This window comes from Camelus ferus, chromosome X, assembly GCF_009834535.1.
Source record: "Camelus ferus isolate YT-003-E chromosome X, BCGSAC_Cfer_1.0, whole genome shotgun sequence".
Lineage (NCBI taxonomy): Eukaryota > Metazoa > Chordata > Mammalia > Artiodactyla > Camelidae > Camelus > Camelus ferus.
In genome coordinates, this window is record NC_045732.1 from 24,303,191 (window position 1) to 24,326,721 (window position 23,531).

The 23,531-nt window shown below is 41.7% G+C and overlaps 1 long non-coding RNA gene and 1 pseudogene across 1 annotated transcript; both read right to left on the minus strand.

Annotated features, from left to right (window-relative positions):
* Positions 1 to 1,876: 1,876 nt before the first annotated feature.
* On the minus strand, positions 1,877 to 2,759 carry LOC102512171 (annotated as a pseudogene).
* A 1,746-nt stretch (positions 2,760 to 4,505) lies between these two features.
* Positions 4,506 to 22,008, minus strand: LOC116662239. Its single transcript, XR_004318261.1, has 3 exons — positions 21,930 to 22,008; positions 11,146 to 11,153; positions 4,506 to 4,516 (listed from the first exon to the last, which is right to left on the minus strand). It is a non-coding gene; the product is annotated as an uncharacterized LOC116662239 (long non-coding RNA).
* Positions 22,009 to 23,531: the final 1,523 nt, after the last annotated feature.

Sequence of the window (23,531 nt, forward strand, 5' to 3'; positions counted from 1 at the left end):
CTGAGAATGGGACCCCAGGCATCAGTATTTTTTAATCTCCTTAGGTCATTCCATTGTGCAGCCAAGATTGAGAACCATTGAACTTGCTATCTCTAACGGGAAGGGAAACTAATATTTATGGAGTTAAAAAAAAATTCTCTTCATGTCCAAGCCTTTAAAAGTTATTTGTTTTAACTTTTCTGGAAAAGCATCACTAGCAATAATAAAATTAATACTAAATGTCCAGAACATAATACTATCTTAAGAACAAGTATCTCAAATAAAAATGCACCCTCAACCTCCTCCAAAGTAAAGGTGTAGTATAACACCAGAAACCTGTATTACAGATACTGCTACTAATTTATCTCATACTCCCATACTTTTCCTAAAGTTTTAAAAATTTAGCACCATATCTCTCTAGCTTAAAGAAACTTTATGCCTCAGTCTTATATCCTCTGGCATATATGTGTGTATATGTGTTGTTATGAAATGTTTCAATTTATTTTGGGCACAGCTGGGTGTAAATTATAAAAATTTATATTCAAGCACCCTGTGACTCCAGTTTTTCATGTACAGGTGTCCCAAAAGTCTTAGTGCAGTTTTAGGTTGATAATTTCAGGAGCATAAATGCTACAAACTTGCAAAATAAATCACTTGAATGTTTATTCAAATTTCTTTTACATTTATTTAATTTGGTGAATTTTGAATAATTTTAAATTTCAAATTTTTTAGTCTCCCTGAGGATGGCAAACATTGACTGAAACAAAAGTTGAAATATATTTATTGTTCAAAAATTCCCAAGACCAAATAAGCAGGAAATAAATTTAAATAATTTTATTTTTCAAGTGACGTTTTGTGTAGAGTTTGTACTTCTGAAGTTATTAAAGCTTAAAACTACATTAAGACTATTGTATTTGAACTGATCTTTGTTTGCTTTTGTATAATGACTCCAATTTTTAACGCTGTTTTTTCCTAGGATGAGAATATTAACTTAAGAATTAAAATGTCTTCTCTTTTGTTAGCCTGAAGGCTTGTCTGGACCAATTGCTGGGACAAATACCAGTTACTATGTGGCTGTCTGATTACCCAAAATATGTAGGCCATGAGTTGACTGTGTTTTTCTGTTTCCAACCTAAAATTTTAGTTATTCAACTGACTTGGTGTTCTCATCAAGGACCCAGCAGTCAAAACAAAACACTGAATAGAATCCTGCTAGTTTCTGGAATCTATCAGTAGTGGAAGCCAGCTGGTGGCAGCAGAAGAGACAAGATAGAGGATGCAAGGTGGCAGCAAAAAATACTTGAATTCCAGAAGATCAGGGTATTCTTCCTTAGAATAAATGTGACCTAGTTTACAGATAGTTTCAGGTTTCTGCCAAGTAACTATTTTAAATAAAGGACACATAGTCAAGCTTTTATTCATATTATTTTCATTTAGTATATATTTTTCAAGGGGCACCAAGATAAATTTTGGCTGAATGCAAAATAGCTACATGTTAAAACTCAATATTTGGCTTAAGCAGAATATCACCATTATAAAATAAACTTCTGAGATACCAGAATCAACATGAAATATAAAAATTAGATATTATGAATTTAAAAATATCATAATTTTATTATTAAAATTTAGTATTCAGATTTTTAAAGTTTAACTTTCCATTCAGGAGTATTTATTTCTCATCAGTGTAAGCTGATAGTTTGTTTCTGGGGTCATCATACTCTACGCTTATGACACTAAATTATACCAGCTACGTTATACTTGGGAGACAAGCCCTAAAATCCCACTGGTTTAAAATGACAAAGATTTATTTTTTGTTTGTGCTGCATATCCAACATGCGTTGGGAGACTGATGGAGATTCCACCATTTTATCATGCCCACATCTTAAAGTGAGGCTCAGGGTTCACTGCCGCAGAGAAAGAGTACTGGAGTGGAGTGATTCCCATTGGCAGCAAAATGCTATGGCCCAGACATGCACATGTTACTTCCACCCATGTTTCATGAGCCAAAAGTGGTCAAGTAGCTGTGCCTAACTTAAAGGGCAGAAAGAGTATAATCCTTTGTATACCTAGAAGTAGAGAAGAATATACCTGGAAATAAACAGTAGTGTCATCTACCACTTCAACAGATGCTCTCTTTCATCTATGGAGGGCGGAGTAGCAGATAATGTTTGGATAGTGCTGCCATGTTGGGATACTGCTAACACTGATGTTGCCACAAAATTATTAAGCTTTCCTTTCTCTTTAGTGAGAACTGACTAAAATAAAGGTTCATCTCTATTTTTTTTTTCATTTTAACAGTTTTTAATGAAAGTTGTATACAAGATTACTTTATTCCTGGGTCTTCTCAATTGTTTCTTCCTTATATTTGCCTTTTTCCTTTTCTACTTGGGGAGATTTGGCTTTCCATTCGAGGGTCTTTTTGCAGTCTTTGTCCAGTTTTAGTCTAGTGATAACCAGCTTCCTGGGGTGAATGCCCACATGGACAGTCATGCCATTAGCCCTTCCTGCTGCACTCGTCCAGTGTAGATGACACATTTCTTCCTGTAAACCTGGACCACTGTGCCAAGCTGCTGCCCTTTGTAGTGTCCTCTTACAACCTGAACTTCATCATCCTTTCAGATGGACAGAGATTGAACATTGTACTTCTCTCTCAGCTCTTTGGAAATAGGATAAGACATAATCTTCCTGCAAATCTGGGAAGGTACAATGAAATGCCTTTTACAGTTCTCGCTTTGGGCAGAAGTCACAGAGGGATTGAATTTCATTTTGGCCACTGGTGTTTCGGCGATGGCTGCAAAAGGGAAGAGATCCACATGCTGCTCTCATCTTTATTAAGTCCTAGTTTTGGTGTGGTTGTTGATGATGGTGCAGCTTGGTTGAAGCAGTTCCACAAATGGAAGCTTTCGGTACTAGCTGAAGAAAATGTAACTGAGCAGGACCCTATGGGGCTTTCCTAGGACAGACCTCTCCCGTTATCGTCTGCTGTATGTAGCTCTTCTTATCTGATGCACATTTCCTGAGTTGTTTTACAGCTGTGAAAACTCCCACCAAATGGAAGATGTTAACTCCTTGATGACCATGAGCACAAAGCCCCCAGGCCTCCTGGAGCCTAAGGACTGATAATATTAACCCCTGTGACACCGCCCGTTACCTCACCATCAACCAATCAGAGGACTGTGCACCAGCTGATCACACACCCTGCGGACCACGCCCCCCCCCCCCCCCCGGCTTTTAAAATGTTTTGCTGAAACTCTTTGGGGAGTTCGAGGTTCTAGAGCACAAGACACCCATCCTTGTACTGGCGCCTTTACAATAAATACTGCACTTTCCTTCACCACAACCCGGTGTAGTAGATTGTCTTTACTGCACGAGGCGAGCAGACCCAAGTTTTTTTTTGAATCTTTTCTGAAAATGTTGTCCTCACTTATATTTTTTATTCCATATGTGTATTTTTGTCATATGAATAAAATCTGTCCTTGAACCTTGGTTCTAAAATTGTGACAAAGGAGCAATATAACTGGCTTTCAAGAAACCAGTCATCTTAGTTTTTCCATCTGCACTTCAGTTTCATTTCGGGTACACCAGTATCAGCACCCTCCTGGAGTAGAATGAAAAGAGAATCTTTTCAGCTGCTATCATGTAAGAAATACTTGTACTCTGAAAGCATCAGTTTGTTTACTTCTTTCTCAGGTTCCAGCAAGCAAAGATTTTTCTGCAAGCAGTTTAAGTAAGTTAAGATATATTGTTTTCATATAAAAGGCATATTATTTTGGCTTTGCTCAAGATGACTTTTTAAATAGTAGTGGCTGCTATTTCATCTTGTATAAACATCTTGTTAAATAAATGACAAGGGAATTCCAAAACCTTTGGACATCATGTATTTTTGTCTTTGACTTTGAAAAGTCCGATGCAGTGGTACTTTGCACTATCTTTCTGCTTATAGACAGTTATAATTGCTTTCAGATTACAGTACTGAAGCCTGTCAGAACAAAACATTGTATGCTTATGATTCTTCAATCACTCTTAACTTTGTTCTAGATTAATGATTGACATGTTTTGAAACTGATTTTCCATCCTATTAATAGTTCTTCAATCAGAATGCATTTTTTTGGTAGGGGGAGGTAATTAGGTTTATTTGTTTATTTATATATTTAATGGAAGTACTGGGGATTGAACCCAGGACCTCATGCATGCTAAGCAGTGCTCTACCACTGAGCTATACCCTCCCCCCAGGATGCATTATGTTGATAGCTCTGATAGCTTCTTCCTCAGAAGGAATCACGCTTCTGGTTTCTATCACCACAGATTAGTTTTTGTCTATTAAAGTCATAAAAATGGAGTTGTACAATATGTACTCCTTTGTGTCTGCCTTCTTTCACTCAACATTACATCTGTAAAATTGATCAATAATGTTGTAGGTAGCAAAGCATTTTTTTTTACCACTGTGTAGTATTTCACAAATTATCTGTTTTGTGCTTGATGAACATTTTGGAGTTTACAGTGTTTGACTATTATGAATAACAGTGCTATGAACATTCTTGTATATATGCGCTGGTGGAGGTTATCTCTCATTTCTGTTGGGTATATGTCCAGGTGTGGAATTACTGGGTCACAGATTGGACATATCTGTGTCTTTAGTATTTGCTGCCAAATAGCTTTTCAAAGCAGATGTACTAATGTATATTCCCACCCGCAATGCAAGAGAGTTCTGGTTGCTCCATGTCCTTGTCTGAACTTGACATTTTTGAAGTTAAAATTTTTTCCTGGCTTTATTGATATATTACTGACATAAAGGTACTTGATATTTTCAGTCCTTTAATTTTAGTCACCTTTAATGTTATTTGAGGGGCACAAGCTGACATTAGAAAGCTTTTCAAATTATTTTTGTTGTTAAACTCTGCTTCAATTTTTTTGGGGGGGAGGTGGTAATTAGATTTATTTATTTATTTATTTTAATGGAGGTACTGGGGATTGAACCCAGGACTTTGCATATGCTAGGCAGGCACTCTACCACTGAGCTATACCTCCCCCCCCCCACTTCAGTATTAAAGAGTCTATGCATAGACTGGGTACATGAAGCACTGGAAATTATCAGGGTCACAGGAGGCCTGAGGTTTTGGATTTGTGCAGATCCAGTTCAGGTGTTGAGGGAAGCACATATCTGAGAAGAACTGGAGAAGATTACTGTGTCCTTGAAGGTGAAATTTCATTCCATAAAGATGGAAGAATGACTCTTAAAAGATGGATGGTTCAGTAGAGACTGTCTGAAGTCGGCAAAGCTGTCAGGAGACTGGATGAATGCATCTTTCTGTTAGGCCAGTTGTTAAAGTTGAGTGTGCATCAAAGTCCTCTGGAGGGCTTATTAAAACACAGCTCGCCAGGCCAACCCCCAGACTTTCTGAGTCAGCAGGTCTGGGAGCTGGGGCGCAGAGAATCTGCATGTCTAACCAGTTCCCAGGTGATGCCCACACTGCTCATCCCAAGACCAACACTGTGCCATGCGAGCCACTGAGGTCCCTTATTGCAATGTCCCAGTGAGTGGTGAAGGCAACAACAGGTAAATTGGATTTGGGATATATTTGGAGAGGGTGAGCCAATAAAACTTGGTGTTAAACATTTTGATCCTAGAGTGTTCCTTAAGTAGGTTTCTTACTTATGTTTTTGCTTTTTAGTTTATTAAATTTAAGGGCCATGAAATTTTATTTTAAGCATACAGGCTCTAGAGTTAGAGTAGATGATTTTCATCTACTTTTTTAGTTATCTTTCCAGTGACACAATTAAAAATTGCTGAATTATTATCCAGTCAGCTGAAACACTGCCAAAGGTCAAAATCTCTGACACTGGTTTTCAGCATATTGACAGGACAAAGCAAATGATGTACAAGTTTTAAAATGTTCTCAGAGCCCAGCAAAAATCTGACCAACGAGTTGTCATGCAGGAAGCATGACACAAACATCTATTTTTCTTACCCTTTCGGAAAATGGAATTCTCCACTATATAATAATACATAATTTCAACAAAGTCTTCTGCATCCGATTAGTTATAAAAAGAACTAACCATCAAAAAGGAATCCTCTGTAGCAAAAGCATTTTATCTTTGTGGATGCCAATAAAGGTTTCATTTCTTTTGAAAAATAGGCAAAGAATATATTCCTACAACATATAAAGTCTCCATGAAAAGATAGTCTCTTTGGCAAGTAATGTTGAGAAAGCTGGACAGCCGCATGTAAATCAATGAAGTTAGAACACTCCCTCAGACCATACACAAAAATAAACTCAAAGTGGCTTAAAGACTTAAACATAAGACAAGGCACCATAAATCTCCTAGAAGAGAACACAGGCAAAACATTCTCTGACATAAATCATAGCAGTGTTTTCCTAGGTCAGTCTCCCAAGGCAATAGAAATAAAAGGAAAAATTAAAACATGACACCTAATTAAACTTCTAAGCTTTTGCACAGCAAAAGAAACCATAAACAAAACAAAAAGACAACCAACCTATGGGCTGGGAGAAAATATTTGCAAATGATGCAACTGACAAGGGCTTAATTTCCAGAATATACAAATAGATCATATAACTTAATAACAAGAAAATAAACAACCCAATCCAAAAATGTGCAGAAGTCTTAAATAGACATTTCTTCAATGAAGACATACAGATGGCCAATAGGCACATGAGAAGATGCTAAATATCGCTAATTATCAGAGAAATGCAAATCAAAACCACTATGAGGTATCACCTCACACCAGTTAGAATGGGCATCATTCAAAAGTCCACAAACGATAAATGCTGGAGAGGCTGTGGAGAAAAGGGAACTCTCCTACACTATTGGTGGGAATGTAATTTGGTGCAGCCACTATAGAAAACAGCACAGAGATTCCTTAAAAAACAAAAAACAGAGTTACCATATGATCCAGCAATCCCACTACCTGGGCATATATCTGGAGAAAACTCTAATTCGAAAAGATCCATGCACCACAATGTTCATAGAGGCACTATTTATGGTAGCCAAAACACGGAACACCTAATGTCCATTAGACAGATGAATGGATAAAGAAGATGTAGTATATATATACAACAGAATACTACTCAGCCATAAAAAAGAATGAAATAATGCCATTTGCAGCAACATGTTTGGACCCAGAGATTATCATACTAAGTGAAGTAAGTCAGATGGAGGAAGACAAATATCATATGACATCACTTATATGTGGAATCTAAAAAAATGACACAAATGAACTTATTTACGAAACAGAAACAGACTCACAGACATAGAAAACAAACTTATAGTTCCCAAAGGGGAAAATTCGGAGTTTGGGATTAACAGATACACACTACTATATATGATACAGATCAACAACAAGGACCTACTGTATAACACAGGGAACCATATTCAATATCTTGTAATAACCTATAATGAAAAAGAATGTGAAAAAGAATATATATAAAAAACACTGAATCACTCTGCTGTAGACCAGAAACTAATGCAACATAGATCAATCAATTAAAGTCTCCTTGTATGATATGAGGATCCAAGCTTGCTATTTTCTGTTCCAGTGGTCCTTAAGCAGATACATGCACCAGAATCACTTGACTAGGGGAGGGGGCATTCATCTTCAAAATACATCTGATCCTGGCCCCTTGCTGGATGCAGGGCTGGGACCCTCTGAGGATGGAGTGTAGACATATTCATGTTTACGTGCTCCCTAGGCTTCGATAGGACCTCCCTTAGGGCCATGTGGCATTTGGATAATCTGCAAGCCCTTCTGCTACTTTTATTCTTTTTTATCCCTTTTATCTGCCTAGAAGTGCTGGATAAAATAAGGCAAGCATCCTTTTAAACACACAGTTAGGATGGTAAGGGAAATACTTAAGGGCCAAAATCAGAGCCAGACTTACAGTTCCACATGGCAAACGGCTGCTGATACTTTATTTCCCTTAGAAGAGGAAGAGACTATTCCCATCTTTGTAACCAAGTACTCCTATCTTTTGGCTTGGGTTTTAACAGCTTTTGGGGTTCAGAGAAAAAGCTCTGGGCATAGACAAGTTGAGGAATTGGAACTAAGAACCTTGTACAAACCTGTGACCCTGTTTGGGCTACAGTGGGGTAGAAAGCAAATCCATCCATCAGCTGAGGTAGAAAACAAAGCTTGTCTGCCTTTGTCTGAACTTTGGAAAAAAAAGTGTGTGTGTGTGTGTGTGTGTATGTGTATATTATTTAACATATACACATACATATACACATATATACAAAATCTCCACGGGAATTAAAAACCACCACCTTTCCTCAGGTGCTTTTCAGTCTGAATTTACAATACCCGTGTGGTTTGGCAACCCCGAGCTGAGAAATTAAGTATAAGAAATGGCCCTAGGCTAGGACACTTTCAGGGCTCTTGGCAAAAGCAAATGGAGGACTTCTGAGGGACACACTCTTTCTTAAGCCAGACCAAACTGTGGTTGTAGGTGGGGGCGGGGGTGGCAGAGGAGTAATTTAAGTAGAGCCTAGGTGCTCCTGGGGTGCAGAGTGGCTGAAGCCAGGGTGGACAGCCTGATCTCAAGACAGTCACCTCACTCCCTGCAGACCCTCATAGCTGACAGACACTGCCTTCTCCAAGTGGGTTCAAGGTGTACCCCTGACCTGAGAATTCGCTTAGTGGAACAAGAGTAAACAGGTGACTATTTCACCATCCTGTCTCCAGCATGTAATACAGTTAGTGCCTTGCACGAGGGCTTGTGTACAGGGAATCCTTTTTGTGAACTTTAGAGCTGACCCAGATTAGGGGCTGGCCTTCAACCATTACCCGTAGATATCACGAGGCCGAGTAGTCAGTCCCTCCATGGGAATATGACTCATAGGCCAAAATAACCAGATATCTGAAGAAGATAGATACCTCAAAAGAAAAACAAAAAACTGGAAGCCACGTACTAATTTTAGTAGGAACTAAGAGATTTAAACAAATATGAGAGGCCTTCCCCTTCTGGTTAGGTGGGTGTAGAAAGTTGTAAGAGATTGTTGTTCTCATTCTATCAGGTGATTCTGATGTCACCACTCATTGAAAACGGCTACTCTGTTCCAATAAGCTGTATAACCTCGGTAAATGTACACAGACTGAACTTGACAAGAATGGTGATCTATGGTGATGTTGTTTACCTGCTTGTGCTTACGTTTTATTCAATGCCATGTAATTTTATTTTGAAACTGCTTAATTAGTGGTTAGTTGGAGGAGATGTAAAGGTGGATACAACACTGACAGAATGATTTATTACTTTGTGGTTCATTGGAAGACCAGATTGTTCAAACACATGTGAAATTTTCCCTCATCTCTTGTCGTGGAGATGTAGCCCCAAATTATAATCAGTGTGCCAGCACTGTAGTACTGCAACCAGCTTTATAAGAAGAGCCAGGCAAATTTTAATTTATTTAGCACTACTTGCTGTGTTTTTTTTTTAACAAATTTTATTTGCCTATTCTACCACTCATCTTCTGGGTTCAATAGTGGGGCACGCCATCTTTCACTTTCAAGTCTTCACCATGCTTTTGCTTTGTCCCGCTGCACTCTTCCTTTTCCTTCCCCGCCCTCTGTCTTCCTGTCCCCAGTCACTCCAGGGTATCCACCTCTCCCAGCCATCAGTGTAAATGTCACCTCCTGCAGGACTGACTTGTTCCTTGTATTGCTAAAGCTTCAGCACTTGATTTCATCAGAACCTTTAGCACAAGACATGGTTTTTTCTTATTTAATTGACCATCTTCCCTGATAGGTTATGACCTTCACAAGGTTGGAAACCATGACTCTATTTCACCATTCTGGCCCCAGAACATAAAGTAGTTAATGCCTTGCTTATAGGCAGTACTCATTTTGTTTTTATGTAATGAATGTATGTTTGAGCAAGGACAAACAACCGAGAATACAATTTGGTTTGAGGATCCACTTAAACTAATGTATTTTGCAGTCTAGTATACAGGCACATCCAAAAGACTCATGGCAATGAAATGTGTGCATAGCCTTTGCATTTTTCAAAGTCCTCTCCGTTGTTTATTTTCATTACACAAATCTCCCCTTTGTTAGACTTTTGTCATCCACAGACTACACTGCAAGACAGCCTACAGGTGACCGTAGGAATTTGAAGAGAGACTTTACCCTGTGGCTATAATAAAAAAGACAGAACAGGGCTGCTAATGTTTGCAACAATTCAAGGGATGCCGCTGGAATAGTGATCAGCTCTTGTGGCTGACTGGATGCCAAGGGACGAAGGCATCTCCCCCAGGAGGGAGTATTAGGCTCTGCCTCTGTAAGAGACACTGCTCCAAGTTATTTGTTTACAGCCATGAGACTAATTTTTAATCGATGCATTTCTGGGTGAAGAGACCCAGATGTTACGTGCTAATTTCCCTTTTTAGAGTGTGTCAATATATGCAATCTGGCTTGAGGGCTGGGAGAGTCCATCAGTCACACCTGACTAGCTGCTCTGCATGAAATACGAACAGTAAATGTTTTGTCTCTGGAATTTGAGGAAAATTTCATTAAAGACAGGAGCCATTCCTAGTCCCCAATAAAGAGCAGACAAGAAGGCCGATTAAGGATTTGAAAGTGACTGACTGGAGGGTGGTGTGGGGTGGGAGGGCCGGAGTGTGCATGGAGGGGATGGGAAAAGTCATGGAAGAGACCCAAATTTTCCAGGGTCCCAGCATATGGATTTGTTTACTTTGAGAGGTAATTGCCAGCTGAGGCCCCTGTTCTTGCAGCTCATTTCAAATTCTGATGATAGAGAAATTATTCCTTTTTCTGATGATGAGAAATCCGATCCAAGTTACAGAGGCTTAGAAATGTCTCTGCTAGTAATTTGCTAGATTTAAGGATATAGGATTTCACAATTAGATTCTCATTTAAGAAAAACCATCTTGCTTATTTAGAGAATTAGTCTTTTATTAGTGAAAATGGATTTGCTTCTGAGGCCTAAACTACTTGGACTCATTTCAGGCAAATGTTTTCGAAGAGCTGAGTTCTTAAATTGAAAGAGAAACATAAGCCAGCATAATAACATATTTAATGAACTGCACGAATGCCTTGGAAAATTCCCGTCCTGGCAAAACAGTAGAACAGAAATCACAACTGAAGGTGCCAAATAGCTTCCATTTCCCTCAGAGGCCCAAATCATTCTAGGTCACAGTATATACTCGTGCATTTATTGATTTTTTTATTTTCTGAATTTCTTACATAAAAATGTGGTCCAATTTTTCTGGCTAACTTAAGGGCCTGATTGGCAACACTGAATTGATTGTTTCTCAAATAAGATCAGTAATCCGTTTGGGAAGTGTGTGTATTTGTGTGTGTGTTTGGCAGTGATGGCAGATGGTTATGAAGAGACTTTGGAAACTTTACCTTACATGCTGGAGCAGGGATGTGAACTCTAGATTGTATGCTTAGCCTCTTCCCATCTTTTGTGTTGTGACCCTTCATCTCCCAATTATTTCAAAAGCTGCCATGAACTCTTAGCATAGCTACTTGACAATGGCCCTGGGGACTTCCCCTCTGCCCATTTCCTCCCCCACAGGACAGTGAACCCTCCAAGAGCAGGTGGGAATTGTTCTGGTGGCGAGAGAGAGGTGCCCTCACCAGGCAGGGCCTGGGTGAGGAGTGACAGCGAGGGCGAGAGGGCTGGAGGGAGGGGACTATTCCAAGATCTGCGTTACTGGAGGATCACACTTCAGCATGAGGAAATGGCTTCTCAACACTCACATTTCCTAAGTTCTGGGGACATGCCCTGGAAAGTGTACTGACCATGCTGTTCTGACTCAGCCCCCTAAATATGACTTTCTCCTTGGGGTTCTCTTACTAGCATTCTTAGAGCTCTTGTAAGTGAAGCTAAGCCAGCATAGCTGCTCAGACATCGCCAGGTTCTTGGATTAATGTAGGAAAAGACTTGATGATCAGAGACAGATGAGGGTCATGGATCTCCTCCCCTACAGCCAGGTGGGATATTACTGTAAAAGCACATCGCAGACCGAATTCTGCCAAACATACAAGTGCTTAGAGCCAGCAGTCCCCAGACAGGCACCCTGGCCTCAAAGGTTTAATCTAGGGTGGATTCAGCACCCTTCTGAAGTCAGATGAGCAGGCCTTTTAGTCAGATCAGGCCCCATTGTCCTTTATGAAGGAGTTAAGTAGTTAGATAAGTGGGGGCACTGGACAGATGGGTGGAGGAGAGAAAGGATGGTCCGGAAGATGGTATTATGCCTGCCTCCATCATAAAGGGACTCCACTTCTTCTAAATGAGTGGCAGCATAAACAAAATACAAAAAGCAACTGGTTAAAACCCAACAGCCATGACTTGGGCGGTAGCAGAAAGGACTTAACCAGACATGACCAATGCTCATTGTATTATAATTAGCATTGCAGTTTAGGCTCCCGCCACACCCCCCTCCAATGGGTTTTTCTGTGTGCACCATGGTTAAGGACATGCGCAAAGGGGCCAAACATGACTAAGCACTCCAGGGACAAGAGCCGTCAATCAATCAATCAATCAATCAAGAGACCACCTCTAAGCAAGGGTATAAGAAAAAGGGGAGACAAAAACCGCTGCTTTTCTTCCCTTGGGCCAGCCCACCTCCCATTCTTGGGTGTGTATTTTTTCTTTCCTTTTAAATAAATCCTTGAAGTCTTTAGCTACACAACGCACCGTCTCCCAACTGCAAACTTGTCTTTCGGGTGTGACAAGAACCGGGGTCTTTACCTTTTGGGGGTAACAAAGGAAGCAGGACACCAGTTTGAACAGAACACTGTGCCTACAGGTTAGCCTGCTGGGTACACTGGATTCTTATTTTCTCACTATGCAAGAGCTGTGAGGCTCACGCATTCTTTCCAGCCCATCACATGTCTTGAACATGACTCATTTTACCAATGAGACATTATTCCTAACACCCCTTAAGTTAATATAAAAGCCCCAGGGAAGATTCAGATGGCCATGTTGGCATAGCTACCCTGGAATGTGGATGACAGATTAGAGCCCTTTGGTATTCACTAACTGCCCTTGGGGTGTAGATTAAAGTACATTTTCACTCACAGATCTAACCATTCCTGTGCTCCTCTCCCCACCGCTAATCTCCATGAATGATATTATAAACATCCTTCATGGAAATAAAATAACTCAATAAAATCCCTGTCACTCAGAGTAAAGCAGTGCACAAGGTTATTAAGCCATTGTTTCTCAATTTCAAACTCTTCCTTGTGATGCTGGGGCGGGGGTTCTGCAAACATTTCCACTTTGCCAGCTGTCCCTGTTAGGCTCTGCCTGTGGGGTCACTGGAGACAGACTGCAAAGCTGGAAGACGGAGGAGGGACTGTTCCTTCCGTGTCTGGCATCAGCTGGTGACTACACTTCACTTTATCAGTAGCAATGGCTTCCAGCACCAATTGGTTCCACTTTCCAGGCTGTTTATAGCCCTCCTAGAGCCAGCTCGTCATGCTCTCCTCAGCTCCACGAGGCTGTCTTCTCCCGTGTCTAGACCCCAGCACCAGCCAAGTAACTGCCCCCTTGGAGGTCTTGGACCCAGCTCCATGGGGCCCCTCCTCTGAGCTTCGAGGCTCCAGCACTCTGACTTCTTTCCTGTATTTCCTCAGCCTTGGGGCTGGTACCTACTTCTTGCAGTTACTGTCTTTGTTTTACCTCAGTGTCCCCATCTGGCTTTTCCAACCCTCCAACACTTGCTTTACTAAACCCGTATATTAAATTTTCCCTGTTAAAATAACTGGCCTGGGTTCTATTTTCATACTGGATGCTGAAAAATACAGTCGGGGTCTAAAAATAAGAACCGAAGCAGAAAGAAAACATATTCTAGGAGCTTTACAAAGAAAATTTCAACCCAAAAGGTTGGCTTAGAAGGAAAGGACTAGTAGAATATGATTATCTTTGGATAGCCCAAGATCTAAAATGTCAGTATGGCAGGCCTGTATAAGCTAATCAAAAGATTTTCCAAAATCTAGTTAGCACAGTGACCTGCAGCAGATAATGGGGAAGCAGGCACTAAGTGTCTAGGAAGTATAGATAGTGTGTTACAGTCTCCAAAGATGGCCCCAGGAATTCCATGCACATGCTAGTCTTTACGTCTACGTCAGGCAGAACTTATTTCCCTTCCCTGTGAATCTGAGCTTGCCTTTCAACTGGCTTCATGCTGACATTCTGGGAATTCTGAGCCCCGTCATTAAGAGAACTGGCAGCTTATGCTTTGTCCTCTGGGGTTGCTTTTCCTGGAGACACTCCCTCTCATAACCCAGGCACTATACTGCGAGCAGCCTGAGCCACATAGGGAGGCCACAGAAAGGAGACCTGAGGTATGCTGGTAGACAGCCCCAGTTGGGATCCCAGGGGAAGGCCAGCAGTTCCTGCCAGCCATGTGAGTGAGCCATCTTGAATGTTTCAGACCAGCTGGATCCCCAAATGACTGTGGTCCCACAGGACATCATGTGGAGCAGGAGAACCACCCAGCTGAGCTCAGTCAACCAAGGGATGGGTGAAAGAGAAAGAAGGGGTTACTTAAATCCCTCAATTTTGGAGCATGTTGTTTACAGCAAAGAGATCCAAAACAGACAGGAAGTCCAGTTCCTAGATACTGAGAGGCTAAGATCACTGACAGGAAATCACGGTTACTAATGTTGGTCCAACTCACCCCAGCAGGAGTATTTGTACCTCTACCAAGTGATTCTTTTTAAGATTGTACAGCAGGGTGAAAATTTAATTAGATCATCTGCTACCAGCATTTAGGGAAGGCTCTAAATCCTTTGGGAGGCTGCTTGGGAGATGGAAGATGGAAGATGAAGCACGTGGACACAGTGAAAGGAGACAACAAAGATACAGGCAAAATCGCCTACATAGAAATGGATAGGAATCCCTGGAGTGAGTGAAGACAGGAAAGAGGAGAAGGGGAAGTAGAGGGTGAGAAAGCAAGTCAGCGAGTTAGCAAGGACTAGGGTGAGAGTCAGGCTGAGAATGAGGGGCAGGGTCAACAGGATGCTTGAGAAATTCCTGTTGGTGGGAGGGTGGATGACTTTTAGAACAAGGTCCTCCAGTACTTGATTATGTGCTGTCAACTTGGGCCTTGGGAGAATGTTTTCTGTTGAAATTGATGTGGCAGTGAGACCATAGATTCAGAAAATTTTGACAAAGAAATATTTGACATTTGCTAAAAAAAAAAATTCGTGTGAGAAGAAAGGAGGAGAATAGCTCCAAGCTAGAGCCAAAGGTCAATTTGCCTCAGTTCTTAACACATCAGCTTTAGTGCTTCTCTTATTCCTCGGTACCGTCCAGGATGCCCCACCCCACCCCCACCCCTTCCCAGAAATTGTTTTGGGGTCCACAGGGAACGGAGACTCTTGTATTCATAAAGAAATATGCACAACTTCGAAAAGCAATTCAAGTATACATTTGGAAAATCAAGGGAGTCAAAGTAAACAGAACAAGTGTTCACCTGAAAAATATTCAGGTGACTATTAAAAAGAAAGAATGATAATGTTCATCGCAGCACTATTTATGATAGCTAAGACATGGAAACAACCCAAATGTCCATCGACAGATGACTGGATAAAGAAGATGTGGTATATATACACAATGGAATACTACTCAGCCATAAAAAAGAATAAAAATGCCATTTGCAGCAACATGGATAGACCTGAAGACTGTCATTCTAAGTGAAGTGGGCTGGAAGAGAAAGAAAAATGCCATATGACATTATTTATATGAAGAATCTAATTAATAATGATAATAATAAGGACACAAATGAACTAATTATTATTTTGATTCCTTGAATATGTATAAACACATTTGACTCTCCTTTATGATTAGATTACCACATTCTGTTGATTCTTATTTTGTAGTTGGCTTTATTCCTTTGATAACTATGTAAGTTTAAAAAGCTAGAGATCTAATCTGTTTTTAGAAACCATAATTAGTACATATATGAAAACTAAAAAAAAGTGCAATATACTGTATATATGTATTTACATGCAATATAATGTGTATGTGCAGTCGAACTGTAATAATTCTACATAATAAAACTGAAAAACGAAAAAAAAAAAAGAATGACAGTATTCACACCATGTGGTGGTGTGCTCCAGACCCTGGCTAGTGAGAGGGTCCCTATTCTAGCTGGCAGGAACTTCTGGTCTCTAAGCTGGAAGGCACCTTGAGAGCCATGGAATTCAGTCCTTTACTTTCCTGATTGTGAAAGTGAAGCTCAGAGAGGTGAAGTGACTTGGCCAAGGTCAAGAGCTGGTTACGCAGCATAGCTGGTAAGGAAACCTTGCTTTTTGACTCTAATTCTAGGGCTCTTCTGAGAAATAATTTCATGTACTTGTGGTAGATTATATTACTGCTCCCCTAATATTCTCTTTTCTTCTCTCCCTTCAGTACCCTTCCCCTGTGGTTCATGGTCTCTTTTCCTTTTACCTCACCAGCCTTAGTGACTAGGACTTGGAGCAGTCCTGTGCTAGACATGTAGTATGAGGAGACATAGCCTTTGCCAGTTGTAAGCCACAGACGTTTTGGACTTGTTTTTACCACAGGCTAACCTAGCCTATCCTGACTATTGCAATTTCCTTCTGCCTTATAAGCAAGCTGACTTGCAAGTGAGGGAATGTCTTATCCATTGGCCTGCCTGGAAACTACATTTCCATTCAAGTTATTGATTTGGAATGCTGCTACAAAATCATCTCCTATGAGTCTAGGTTAGATCTGAATGGATCTAATCAATCTGGTTAACTGAAGCATCAGAGCCAGGAATTTAGAAAAGAGAGAGTGACCTTGAAGCCTTTCCTGACTATCCCTTCCTCCACTAGAGAGAAAGCAAGGGAGAGAGGTAGGAGGGTGAGGAGAAGAGGGCCAGGCCAAGAAAGGGAGTGGGGGATTGCAGACAGGCCAAATTTCCTGACTTTATACTTTGGTGTAGGGCCAATCTTGAGAGTTAGCTCTGTACCCGAGCCTTAGAAGGTTCTTCCTTACCTGATACCATGTGGCCCACCATCTCTCAGGAGGCCGTTCCTAATCCCTAGTCAGGGGCAGAAGGAAATTTTGAGATGGTGGCTTTGGGACTCTATCTTAAACATTACATTTCAATTTCCATCCTAGCAGTCCAAAACTTTTTATGTATTCTATATTGCTCATTGTTTCATAATCAATTTTAAATTATCACAGAGGTTGAATTAGGGTAGTCATTGGTTATTACTTATCACGTTGTGTCATTAATGTCACCCATGTGTGTCATTAAAGTGAATCAGCTTAAGGTGAGGTAATGGTGACCCTAGAATTGAATTATGTCATCAGAGAGTCACTCTTTGGCTGAAAATATTGTACACCTGCCTTGTGACTCACACATTATCCAGAAGCAAATCCCAAACACCCAATTTAGATAAAATACTATTTCTGAGCTTTTAGAATTTTGGTAATTCCCCTTGTCAGAGGCCGAGTTACCTAAAGGTGTCCCCAAAGTCAGAGGGTGATTCACTTTCATTATTACAACTTCAAAACCCTAGGTCATTAAACAGTCCTCATATTTTAACCCAAATTTTATATATTTTAAGAAGTCAGGAGTAACGTTTAAAAGGAGCCCTGAAGGAAATCAAGATGTATAAAAAGCCTTCTTAAAATGAATTTTATATTTGGTACTTCACGGACGAGAAAGGCACAAAGCAATTAAAACAGACAGGAGCAAGCTTTGTGTTTCAAATATCGACACCTCCTGACTCCAGCAGTTAAGACCAAAGCTATTTCTCGGCAGCACTGGGCAGGCAGCCATAAAATCTCTCTGAAGTAACTGCATAAGAAATAAGATGTTTTGTTTATGTACTGTTAGAAGTTCATGAAGACTCCATCACGTGGGAATGTTAAGTATAATCCAAGTGACAGCTCTATCCTAACATACGCCATGTCTGATCTTGCCTGGCCCGGAGCAGCCCAGCCATGGGGACTACTCTTTTCACAAATATTTGGATTAGACACTCTCCATTTGGGCTTCTAACTAACACAGTGTGTCATGTCCAGATGAAGTGGTCGTCACTGCCCGATGGGTGCCACCACGACCTTCCACCACAGCACTAGGGAAAGGCACCAGACACTGGGGGCCAAGGACTGAATGAATGACAGTGCCCAGCATTCCTTCTTTACCCACGTGCTTCCTACTGCCTCTGTGAGCTGCATTTTTGCCATGTTTGGTTCAAAGGACTGCAAAGTTTACTTGGATAAGAGACAGCATAGTGCTTAAGAGCATGGATTCCGGGGCCAGGCTGCCCTGCTTCAAATCCTGGTTCTGCCATTTATGAGCTGTGTGCCTTTGAGCAAGTTCCTTAACCTTTCTGTGTCTCAGTTTCCTTGTACAGAAAATGAGTAGTACACTTATAAGGTCGTTATGACGATTAAATGAGTTTGGGCATCTAAAGGGCACAGAGCATGCTGTTCCTGGCGCATAGTAAATGCTACCTAAGTGTCAGCTATCACTGGTTAGCTGTCATTGCTTCTGGTGACAGTTGCTGTGATTTGGAATTGCATCTGTCAGGAAAGGGTCTATCTGGTTTATCAGGACATTCAGTTGCCAGGACACCTAGAAAGCCTATCACTGGAACTAATTTGAGGCCCTGGCTTCCTCAGGGACAACTGAGGAGACCAGCATTTTAGGGGCAGTTTCACTAAACTTTGTTGCTGGGTAGGGCCTGGTAGCCCCAGCATGGTAATGGCACCCCCATCACCTGACTGGGGCCAGGGCAGGAGTTCCTGACATCGATGCAAGGATGGACAGTGAACAGGTAGCAGCAGCTAAGCTCCTGGAAGGGGATGATGATGGACTTCACCATTATTTCTTATATGAAGAGAGTATTTCATGCACACAGTTTGAGGTTAAGAGGATTGTTCCAAAAACATTTGTCTGTGCTAAAGACCTTCAACCAACGTTTTAGTCCTGTACAGGCCCTGACCCATCTGAACAGGAGTGTTAGAAGCCCCAGCCTTGTTGGAAATGGGGATCTGGAGTTGTCTGGCTGCCCAAGCCTGGAATCTGGGGTGCTGCTGAGTGGGGAGAACTTGGACCCCAGTATATTCCATCAAACTGCAGTCTCCCTGCCACAATGTGACAGATACTGTTGGCTGGTTATCCTAGAACCATTCCTCTTTATCCTTTGCCTACCTCACACTGTAGAAGTGCAAAGTCAAACACCACGTGTTCTTGTGGGTAGTCAGGTGATACAGCTCTGGCCAAGGAGACATAAGGAGAACTCTTCAGAAAAATATTTTCCCCTGCTTTCTGCCTTAGGGGACATTTATGTGAGGATATGATGCTTACAGCTGTGATAACCATTTTGTGACCATTAGATATCAAGTCCAAGGGCAAAAAAGCCAATATGCTGAGGAATGGTAGAGGGGAAGGATGGAAAAACCTGAAATCTCTATGTCCTTAATGAGCTGCTGAATGAATCCTGGACTGCTTACCTCTGGACTCTATTTTAAACAGTAGATGCTCTTCAGATGTAAGCCACTGTTAGCTGTTTTCCTGTCACTTACAGCCAGAAGCATTTCCAAATGATACCTTAACTTTCAGTCTGTGTGTCTAGTTTGTGTACCTGAACTGCTGTCTTTTCTCCTGATTTGCATATCCTTTGGCTCTGAGTTGGGCCCTTGTTTGACCAGGTGTTGGTAGCCTTCCCAGCTCTTGAATTTCCCTCTCTCCAAGGTGCTGGAGTTGACTATCCTCAGCCACTAACCAAGACCCAAGGGTGCTCCGCTTACCTACACTCAGGTGCAGAATCTGGCCATTCTCGCCGTGGTGTCCCATTCACTGAATCGCACCCTTTCTGTGCTGATGTCCTTCCAGATCCAAGACTTTCCTTTTATTTGGAACATTGTGATTTGAACTACAGGCCACCCAAGGCAAGACCAGCTCCCTTAGTTCCAGGCTTGCCCAATTCTGTCTTCTGCATACCTCCCTGATAAACCTTTGGCCAGGGTGACATCCCAGCATAGCTGCTGGGACTCATACGACCTGGAAAGTTAAGGCCCAGAAACAGCTCCTCTCAGTGCTGAAAATCTGGGTTCTCAGTGCCCTGCTCCTTCGAATTTCTCATGCTACTGACTTCGTTTTGACCTTGGCCAAGAAACCTGATCTTAATCCCTGCACTGCATCTGTTCAGCATGGTATTTTGGAAAAGAGGCCTGGATTTTAAGACTGAGGAGGATTTGGCTCTAGTCCTGTCTCTTCCACAAACAAACCAAACTAGGCTGCTACTGATCCTTTCTGGGCTTCTATTTGCCGTGTACAAAATGGAGCAGCGAGCCTTTGACTGACACTGCTATTTACATATTCTAGGAAGTGAATTGCAAACTTAGAGACACAATAAAAATTATAGAGTACACCTTAAAGAAATTACTTAGAACATTGAGGGACCTTTCCATAACTATTCACAGTGTCGTTCTAAATTTGAGGTTTGGGGAGTATTAATGAAAATTTCACTGGAGCCCATCTTAATTTTTTAAAAATCACATTAATTTTCCTCCCAGGGTTTTCTAACACACCAGAAATAAATTACAGAAAGGAGAAGAAAAATAGCACTAACCAGTAATTCTTCCCAGCTGTAAACCTTGCTTTTCCTGTGAATTAAGTCTTTGATCCCTAAAAATCTGTTTTGCTCTTGGATAAATTCCAGAGACACTGCCTTCTTGGGGAAGCACCAGTGCCAGGGAAAGAATGGCTGTTCAGGGATGAAATTTCTCCCACGATTGTGCTGATCCAAGGAAGAAGCTTGAGGAATGGGGGTGGAGGCACAAGCTCTGTGTTGCCACGTTGTAATGCAAGGTGCCTTATCCCTTTTTCAATGTACTCTGCTCCTTCTCTTCACTGTTGTAAGGAACGCAGGCCCTGACTCTTTTCCTTATGACTGTATTTGTCTTTGTAACTCTGCAGGACCGTGGCAGTCCTGCTGAATAAACTCTGCTGGAAATGGCAAGGCCTTTAGTGTACAGTCAATTATCCTTATGTAAGCTCATCTGTTTTTCATATCTGAGCGTTTCCATGCGCCAGTTATGGTCCACAGATGTCCTGAAATGCACAGCGGGTGCAGGGCACCAAAAAAACAAAGCCCATTTGGGGTAACTCAGATTGTGCTGGTGATGGAGACCACTTTTTTTTCTAATTTTGTTTTTTATTGCAGTGTAGTTGATTTTCAATGTTAGTTCCAGGTGTACAACAAAGTGATTCAGTTATACACACACATAAATTCTTTTTCATATCTTTTCTATTATGTTATTATGAGATATTGAATATAGTTCCCTGTGCTGTACAGTAGGTCCTTGTTGTTTTTCTACTGTATATATAGCAGTGTGTATCTGTTAATCCCCAGCTCCTAATTTATCCCTTCCCCGCCCTTTCTCCTTTGGTAACCATAAGTTTGTTTTCTATGTCCGTGGAGACTGCTTTTTTTTAAAACAGGTTTTAAAGTTATGGCAAAATATATGTAACATAATATTGGTCATGTTAACCGTTTGCAAGTGTACAATTCACTGGCATTAATTATATTCAGGATACTGTGCACCCATCACCATGATCTACACCCTAAACATTTTCATCATCCCCAATAGAAACTCTGTACCCATTAAACAATAGCTCCTTGTTCTTTCCTTCCTGCAGCCCTTGGTAACCTCTATTCTGCTCTCGTTCTATGAATTTACCTATTTTAGTTATTTCACATAAGTAGAATCATACATTTGTCCTTTTATGTCTGACTTCTTTCACTTAGCATAATGTTTTAAAGGTTCATCCATGTTGTGGCATCTGTCAGATTTCATTCCTTTTTATGGCTGAATAATGTTCCATTGTATGGTAAGGTCACCTTGTGTTTACCCATTTATCTGCCGATAGACACTTGGGCTGTTCCCACCTTTTGGCTATTACGAATAGTTCTGCTACAAACATTTGTGCACAGAGATCTGTTTGAGTCTCTGCTTTCAGTTCTTTGGGGTATATACCTAGGAGTGGGCCTGCTGAGTCATGTGGTTTTTACATGTTGACACAGTGTCAGTAGTACCCACACAGGCAGTAAGGGTTTGCCAAGACAGGACACGTAGCCACATCCAGCCACATCCAGAGGGCTGAGGCAAGGATCAGAGCCAAGTGCAAGAAGAAATTGCTGGAAGAGAGGAGTCATGAGGTTCTCCTATAAGATGCTGAGATTCAGTTAGGCCCACAGTGAAGCCAGAAGCAGCCAGGTGAAGTGTCCCTTTGTAGAAAGACTGCAAGAGCTCCAGGGAGGGTGGAGCAGAGCAGACAGGAAGACTGAGCAGCCAGGAAGGCCAGATGCAGAGGGTCAAAGGGTGGCCATGTAGTAAAGAACCAGAGAATCCACAGGAACCAAGTGACAGGGACAGTGGGGGTCAGAGGCCACACTAGCTGTCCAGGAAGCAATATGGGCCCGGGAAACAGACAAGCCTTGATCCTGTGGGCATTTCCCCCCAAGCTAGAAAGCCTCTTCTATCCCTCCTGCTGTTACAGGGAGAAAGCACTGATGGCTTTTGGCTGGTGGGGGAGGGTATGTAGATAAGGGCCGACCCTGACCTAAGCTTTCCAGTGGGAAAGGGTCTCCAAAGCACTTTCCTTTTGGAGACTAAAGTGAGCAGCTAAAGGTCAGGATGACCCACCACCCTGGACTGTGATATGAACAACTACTACAAAACAGTATGTTTTTATGCCAGATTGCACCCAAGGGTAAGTATATTGCATCTGTACCAAGCAAATTTTCTTTTAGGAGGCCAAGAGACACACATACTGAATTCTAGGTGATGACTAATTCTCAACTACTTGGCTTAAAGATAACTACAGAGGCCATTCCAGGCCATTGCCATTGCGGTCAGTAATTCCATGAGGGCACAAAGCAGGTGGCAGCCTAATCCCCTGCCGTACAGCCTGCTGGGAAAGGAGTTCACACCCTCATCTCCAGGTTCATCCCTGGGGCAGGGGCAACAATAGAAAAGGTCATCTAGTGAAGACAGCCAGGAGAACAGATGCCCCGGACAAATCCTGGGGAGCCGAGCGCTCAGCCAGAACTGTACAGCTCTGCACGTTCGGGCACACTGAGCGACGCTACATAAATCCTGGATGGTACAAAACCTGCTTGGCTGGAAACCTCAGGTGGTTTTCGAAGTGGCCTTCTAGATCAAATTATTTCTGGGGTCAGAAGTTGCAAAGCCCAATCAGGCCCTATCTGTCAGGTTTATTGCGACTAATTTATACTAAAAAGAGTATCCAGATATTAGGAAAGGTTCCTCTGCCACATCCCTGCTACAGAGAATCGCAGCAGTGCTTCCAGAAAGCACCCGAATGCTGCTTTGAATTTTCACAATGCATAAGCCAAGCAGAGAGAATGTACATTATGAGAGAATTTAGCTCGTGTTCCTTCCCTCAGGCATTCTAAAACAGGCCGCAAGAGGAATGGGTTCAGCTGCAGAAAGTCCTGTGCCTTCCGGCATCTGATGTGTTTTTTTAGGCCAGCCCCTTTCTCTGGTGGGGTCTCACACCCTCCCGCTTTG